At 31.9% G+C, this 8,667-nt stretch overlaps 1 pseudogene; it reads left to right on the top strand.

The window, feature by feature from the left end:
• Nucleotides 1–5,457: 5,457 nt before the first annotated feature.
• Nucleotides 5,458–8,033, top strand: LOC120158570 (annotated as a pseudogene).
• Nucleotides 8,034–8,667: the final 634 nt, after the last annotated feature.

Here is an 8,667-nt window from a genome sequence, read left to right as displayed (position 1 = left end):
CTTTTTATCAAAATAAAATAAATAAAAACAAAATTTGATTTAATTTGTTTTGATTATTTTATTTGTAATAATTATTAAAGTTTATAGTTACAAAATTTGTCAGTATATAACTTTTTTGTGTCAAAAAAATTAAGGGAAATATTTATGGCAATATATTTTTGACTATAATTAAAATATATAACTACAAATATAATTTTTCACCAAAAATTTAAATCTCAATATTTGTTGTGATAATTTTTTTCTATAACAATAATTATAAGTTAAAGTTACAAAACATGTCATTCTATAACTTTTGTTTTTTTGCAAAAAATTGGAGGCAAGCATTTGTGACTATACATTTTGTCACTACAATTAAAATATATAACTATAAACGTAATTTGTAACAAAAAAATTGAATCTCAATATTTGTTGTGATAGTTTTTCAGTAACAATTATTATAAGTTATAGTTACAAAACCTCTCACTCTATAACTTTTTGTTTTTGCACCAAAAACTTGAAGAAAATATTTATGACTATACATTTTGTCACTATAATTAAAATATATAACAATAAATAAAACTTGTTACAAATTTTTTTTGAATCTCATTACCTTTTATAACAATTTTTTCTTGTCATAATTACTAAAACTTATTTTCACAAAAAATTATCACTATATTTTATATTTTTTGCGCCAAAAAAAGGAGGGAAACATTTGTTACTAAAAATGATAAAAAAATATATTTTGCCATTATATGCTACACAAGTTTATTGATTGTGACAAAATATCACACCGATTTTTTTCACAATTGTATATATTTTTATAATTTAATGTGATGCTTATTTATTTTGTCACAAAAAAATTATTAGTAGTGAAAAAATAATTTTCACAAAATTAAATTTGTCACAATAATAGAAATTTTTTGAGATATCTCAAAGGCAATGACAACTTGAGACTTATCATTTAGCAGATATAACCATGATTGTCTAGTGCAAGCATCAACAAATGTAACATAGTACTTATATCCATTGGATACAACATGAGAAGGACTCTAAAGATATGTAAAAACTAATTGAAAAGAAATATCACAAACAGAAGTAGATTCAGGAAAAAGCAACTTATGACTCTTTCCCATATACTAGGCAACACACGTCTTATTATTATTACTTGGAGAAAGAGTTACATTCAATTCTTTACACACTGTAAGTAAGCTATCATGCGAGGAATGACCCAATCGTTGATGCCACATACCATATACTTTTTTAGACAATTGTGTTGTATTAGCTTGATCCCTAGAACAAGCACCAACTAAGGAGTCCACACCAAAGACATACAAACCATCATCTTCTCTTCCTCGAAGTAAGACTACACCAGACTTTTCATCACAAACATAACACTCAAGTGCATGAAACTCAAGGAAAAAATTATTATCCCTTGTAACACCGAAACCTGTATAATTATACCTATGCAGATTATATATGTCACATGAATTTCTTAAAATATTTTTCAATTCAAAACTGATTTAAAAATTTATTTTCTTAAAATGGTAACTGATAATATAAAAATATCATATCATATCAAACTATCACATACTATTGAAAACATATATTAGTATGGATTTATGATATCCATACTGAAATAGAGTAAAACAATTTAGTTTAGTTATTACAAACTAGTTCCAAAATAGTTCAACAGAGCAACTAGGACATTAATAAGTACATGCCACTAACTAACTCAAAATCACATCATAGGATGTCTCACTGATATGGAAATATACTCCTCGATGCTTGAGGTCACTCTGAACTCTTTACTCTACTACTGGCTTTTTACCTACGCATGAAAATCATCACACGCTAAGTATATACTTAGTGAGGCAATTAAAAAACAATAAACAGTGCAATACAACTCATGCATGAAATTCAATATCAAAATCAAAATGCCATAAGATCATGTTACTTGCATGTCCAATAACTATAGCCCATAAGTAAACATATACACATAAGGTCGTGCCCACCATATTACACTTAGTGTCCTTACACACTATAGTGCTATTATAAACCTGCAGCTGCTATACTCTATGGCATGCCAACTATACCCTGTCCTTCAACAACTTACTTGGGCATATAGTCTAATTCATTTATCTATGGTATCATATAACCATATATTTAACATTAGGGCAGTTCATACCCAAAATAACATCCATGGTAAAATATCACATTATTTATGATCAATGCATTATAATTTCACAATGTGACATATCAATATCATATCGAAGATATAAAAATGACATAATTTTTCCATAATTTTTCTCACTCAAATGCATCATGGTTGAATGCTTTATACTTAGAAACTAAGTTTTCATGATTTTGCTCAATTTTGATTCAATTCAAGCATGAAATCAACTTCCAATTAACCTTACAACATCTCTACAATCAAAGCCCTAATCAACTCTCATCAAAACCAAGTTCTATAATTTCTTCATTTGACTGAAAATTATAGAATCATTTATAGGAAGTTTAAACATGTTTTAATCATAATTCATGCTTGAAAATGAATCTACAACCTCAAAAACATCAATATTCATCATCAATTTCATGAACCCTAGCATGAACATAAACCCTAAGATTTGGGATCTTTGAAATTAAGCAAGTTGAACAAGCATAACTGGTACCAAAAGATAGCGTTTCTCGACTAGATCAATTTCTTATTTCACGACATATCTTAAATTCAATAGGAAATGGCTTAAAATGGAAAACAAATATTTTCCTTACCTTATGCTAACTCACAGCAATGGAGAAGATGATGAACAACTTTGGCATGAAATTTAGATATTTTTCATGCTAAATTTACCTTTAATGAATATTAAATTCATTAAATTTGGAAAATATCAATTTACCCTTAATGAAACTTCATAATGACCATTAAATCAAGACATCTAACCTTATCATCTTCCAAACCAAGACACCTAAACTTTATCATCTTCCATAAGTCAAAGATGAACAAATAAGATATTAGTTTACTAATTTGCCATTGTCTTTTTCCAAAAATCATAATCTTGTCACTTTAATCCAACGGTCTAAAATAAACATAGAATTAAACCCTTAAATCTAATTATTTATTTTATTTTCCAGCATTTAAAAATGTGAAAATAATATTTTTCGGTTTAACTTATCATCCATCAGATTTTCCTAAATTTTCGATTTGATCCGATTTACGGAATTTTTCTTCAACTTCCTTGCTTTATAACTTTTATTACAAATCTCGGATTAAAATTCTGATTCCCACATAAACGTTATTCTTGAGATAAACTATTTATTTACGAAGCCAAAATGTAACGTTTTAAAATTACCATTTTAGTCCCTAAATTTTTCCAAAGTTTATATTTTAGTCACCAAACTTTTAAATTTTTTATTTTGATCAATATCTAAATTTTGGGGTATTACATCCCTAGCAAGGTTTAACACCGAAAGCAGATTATTGGTTATTCTTAGCACATGCAACACATCAGTTAATAACAAAAGACGATGGGATGAATGCAAAGAGGCATAACCAACTGATTCAACATTTAAGCAATGCCATCACCAACAATAAGTTTACCTGGGTTGTCAAAGTCAATTGTCTTAGCAATATTCACACCATCAGATATAACATAATGCATAGCACCTTAATTCATGACCCATTGTTCACGAGCAGAATTCGACTGAGAATGAGCCAAAGACTTAGATCTAATTCTCTTAGCAAGACAACATTCACACCCAACATCCTTGTTTTCACTTATAGAATAATAAGCAGCACCAGATTCTTCCTTCGAATAAGAATTATTTGTTAGTTGTAACTCCAGGAAAGTCTTCATTAAATCGATTCCAACACCAATAAACCAAATGCCTATTTTCCCATACAGTTGACACTGTAAACCAAGCACAACATCGTTCTCGACCGGTAAATCATCCACGAGAGTACGATTGATGAGAGAATGACTTAGGCTCAGACTGATCCACCTATCTACTCGACACCTTTCCTTGAGAAACATGAGCACTCATCGAAAGAGACTCAAGCGAATCACCAAATCTAGCCAATTACGTTTTAGCATCCATCAATATAGTATAGATGGAATCAAGAGTCATTAATTCTCCCATAGTCGTTATCACAACCACAAACAGATGATACTCACGAGGTAACCCCTTCAGAATGCTAGAAACATACACAGCTTGAAATACCACACTCACACAAGAGGCCAAGGCATTATACACTTCCTTTACGCGAGTAAGATAATCTCGCATTGAATCATCACCTTTCTTAAGAGATTGAAGCTTATAATGCAGATTAATTTACAAAAAAATGAAGTACCATATTCCAAACAGCTGACGCCGTCTCGACACCCACAAACTGAGGTAGCGGTGGACTAATCATCGAAAGTAACAATGGCGCAATCGCACTGTCATGAGCCATAAACTCCTCATACAAATCATTCGACACTGCCCCTCCTGAGTCATCAAGCACCGTTAGCGACGTAATAGGCAATGATCCCGTCAGTAGTTGTTCCAAACTATGACTGCGAACAGTGAGCAATATTTGTTGCTTCCATAAAAGAAAGTTTGTTTCATTAAGGATGACATTTACCTTCTTATTTGATAAGACTTTAGCACTCCTCGAAATGAACTCCATCGGAGAGGAAGAACTGTCACTGTTTAACATAACAAACTTTAAAGCAGCGAATGAACACCGAAACCTCCCAGGACCTTCGACGAAAGATACCATGTTGAACTGGTGAATATGAAGTAAAGATTAAAACATTTATTCTTATTTTTTTCTGCAACTACATCAACTTATATATAAAGCTCATTGACTTCAAGCTCACTCAACCTCACAACTAACTGCATTCTCAACAAACTATTCATACGTCAATCTTAACAACACTAACAACCCTAACAACTCACGCACACATCAACATTCTACACACTACAATAATTCCTTATTTTTTTCAGGAAATATTTTATATTTTCCATTGTTAATCTCGTCCAACGATCCTAAAAATGTATAAATTTTTTATTTATTTTTACACTAGATATAATTGGATCAAGCCCCTATTAATATATATTACATATATGTTTTAAACACAAACCGTTAAAATCAAGACCCAACTATTTTTTAACTACATTAAATCCACTCAAATTTTAAGATCAAGTCAAATTTTAATCCAAATAAAAAATGCTAAACTAAATTCAAAATAGTTTAACTAAAAATTATAATAAACTTTGATTAATTCAAAAATCAAATGACTTAACCAAATTTCATTAAGCCGATTAATAATTTAAATAAAGTGATTTAATTAATTTAATTTTAATTAATGAGTTGAATACCTTAATTTGATGAGAAAATAATAGAAATTAACAAAATCCAAGGCCCTAAAAGCCCACAAATCACATCCACAAAGGCCATTATTATTTTTGGGTATAAACTAGCTCGTCCCTGTCCTATCAGCCCCCCTTATCCTTTCAGCTCTGCTCTGCTTAATCCTTCTCCTTCCTCCAGTCCCCTATCTCCTCCGTCAACAAAAATGTCCACTGTGATGAAAACCGTGTCCCTGGCAGACTCATCTTGCTTTGTCTCTTTCCCTTCACTCTTCACCGCTTCTTCCAAAGTCCCCTCTCTTCTCTCACTTCCTTCAAAACCCATCAACCTTATTCTATCCTCTTCCTCTCATCCCTCCCTCAAAACCAAAACCCATTTCCCTTCTCTGGTTGTCTTTTTTGGCCCAGACTTCTGATTGGGCTCAACAAGGGGAAGAAAACGACACCACCATAACCATTGATGACGAAGCAGGAGAATCGACATGGGAAAATGAAGAAAGCGATGGGCCCGCCGAAGCAAGTTTGTCTGATTGGGAACCTGAAGGAGAGGCTGCTGCTGCTGGTTCAGAAGAAGAGGATTCTGAACCTAATGAGGAAGCTAAATTGTTTGTTGGGAATCTGCCTTATGACGTCGATAGTCAAAGTTTGGCTATGCTTTTTGAGAAAGCTGGAACTGTGGAAATTGCTGAGGTTAAAGACCGAGTTTTCTACTTTGAATCTGTTTTAAATTCCTTTATTTATTTATTTTATTCGGTTTGCAGGTTATCTACAATAGGGATACTGAGCAAAGTCGTGGCTTTGGATTCATAACCATGAGTTCCGTTGAGGAAGCTGAGAAGGCTGCAGAAACATTTAATGGCTATGTAAGCCATTTCTTTTACTTGTTTTGCTCAATTTTCTATTGCTGGACTAATATCTGTGATAATAAATGAGGAAATTGGAATATATTAAAATGATATATAGTGTGGTATTGTTAATCCTATGTGTTCGGGAGTTATCATCTATTTGATGAGCCAAATTTCTTGGTTTGGTTTGAATAGTATGAGGTGATTACAAGATAATATTTGCCTATTGGACTAACTGTTCGAACTCAGGGTCCTCTTGGGAGAATACCACTGAGGCCACTTGATGGGTTCCTTTAAATATATGAAAACTCTTGGAAAAAGTCCAGCGTTCTTGACTTACACACGTATCTGTGCCTAACATTATTCACTTTGAGTTCACGTAGCATATGTGTGTTTGGTTGTATACACTTCTAGTGCTTTATCTATGCAAGATCTATTGTGGGTTGTATATGCTTTATCATTTTTGTTTATGAAAATCTTATCTAGAAGGCTAATAACAATAATTCAGACTGGCTCTCTGATTTCTCAACTTTTTCACCTTGCCGTAATTCCTTCAATGTCAGGCTGAGTGGAATTTGGTTTTTTCAAATTTACAGTAGATAGCTAGAATAGAACAGTTGCAGAAGGGTTTATCCAGACTTATCCCATTCGGAAGATTAACATGAAGTGAAGGCACATAATATAAGCATGTTGACATCCTGTGGGAAAACAAGTTTTCATTTTTTTTATGAGAGATGTTTGCTGTTTGTGTGCAATAATCTGCATTAGGCGTGAAATTATGTTAGTTCATGTTTGATTTGTAACCGATGATAGATGCTTGTAAGAACCAAGTTAACTATTTTGACTTAGCCATGATGGACCCTTTTATATATAGGTATTTTGGGTTCAATTAAAGAAAAGAAAAAGTTGATCTTAAGTTAAAGGTTTCGCGAGCTTACCTTTAAATAGAAATCGATGAATAAGATAAATGCTTGGGCAACCTTTTTGATCTCTGGTATGCTTTTGTCTATGATATCCAAGGTATTTATTACTGAAAAGCTTTGTATTTTGTTCATTTTTTATGAGAACAACTTGATCACTTTCCTTTTATGTCATTGAGATTGTTTCATAGAAGTACGAGTCTATGAGATACTTGATACATACTGATCTCATGGGTTCTCCATTTTTCTTCTATTTGCGTATTAACGTGCTCTGAAGTTTGTAATAGGTGCTTCATGCTTGTGCTTAGTCATTGCTGTTTTTAAACAGGATCTTAATGGAAGGCAATTGACCGTAAATAAGGCTTCTCCAAGAGGATCACGTATCGAACGACCCCCTCGTGTTTATGAGCAATCTTTTAGAGTCTATGTGGGTAACCTTCCATGGGACGTGGATAATGGTCGGTTGGAGCAAGTTTTCAGTGAACACGGTAAAGTAGTGGAAGCTCGTGTGGTCTATGACAGGGAGACAGGCCGTTCGCGTGGGTTTGGTTTTGTGACTATGTCCTCGGAGACTGAATTGAATGATGCCATTGCTGCTCTCGATGGACAGGTAATTTTACATCGTTTTCAGTATAATTTTTTCTAGAATCTTTTGGCTATCGTAATTTTCCGTATATCGATGAATGCATTTGCTCGGAAATGCATTTTTGTTTTAGATGATATTGCAAAAGGCACATATATGGTATCCGAAGTTTCTCACCTGGATTTTAAGCGTTTCTTATTGGTGCAGAGTCTGGATGGAAGAGCATTAAGAGTAAATGTTGCAGAGCAAAAACCGAGACGAAGCTTTTGAGCTGAAATGATTTATAGATAAAGACTGTGGTGCTGTTGGCCCTATTTTTATTCAGTTTTTAAAGTTTATTTTGGTGTTTGATGTTAATTTTATTAAGTTTACAGTTGGGAATTTTTGCAAAAGTATTTGTATCCTGAGAATTATGAAGCCATCATTTAAAGTAAACTTGTTTCTAAGCTCTGTTCCTTAATTTGATTCTTTGATTGGTTGCTGTTTGATGCTGTTTAGTTCATCCAATTCTTTTGTTTCTATTTTCATTATATTTGCAAAATATCATATATAATTTATTTATTTACTTTTAGGCTAAATTTATTATAAAATAGTGTATGTTCTAAATATTTTTAATTATTTTGACAATAAAAACTAAATCACCTTGCTATAGTCGTCGGTGTTTAAATCGGTGACTTTTAAGAATAATAATGATTCATTTAATCACAGAAAAAAGTTGGTTCGTGCATATAAATGAAATTTATTAAATCATTTAAAATAATAATCGTTTCATTTGTTAATTTAAAATTATATTTCATTCTCAAGAATAAATAATTTTAAATAATTATATTTAAGGAAAAATATACGGTAACCCATATGGTTTGGAAAATACATACTTTACCTTATAGAATGACTCTTATAGTGATAAGTGATTGAATGAATTGTGATATAATGAATTTATGAATGTGTTATTATTTTTATGTTGATGATTCTAATCTTTTGTTGTTATTAA

The sequence above is a fragment of the Hibiscus syriacus genome, unplaced genomic scaffold (assembly GCF_006381635.1).
Source record: "Hibiscus syriacus cultivar Baekdansim isolate YM2019G1 unplaced genomic scaffold, ASM638163v2 tig00111330_pilon, whole genome shotgun sequence".
In the NCBI taxonomy this organism is placed as follows: domain Eukaryota; kingdom Viridiplantae; phylum Streptophyta; class Magnoliopsida; order Malvales; family Malvaceae; genus Hibiscus; species Hibiscus syriacus.
This window is presented reverse-complemented; position numbering and strand designations above follow the sequence as displayed.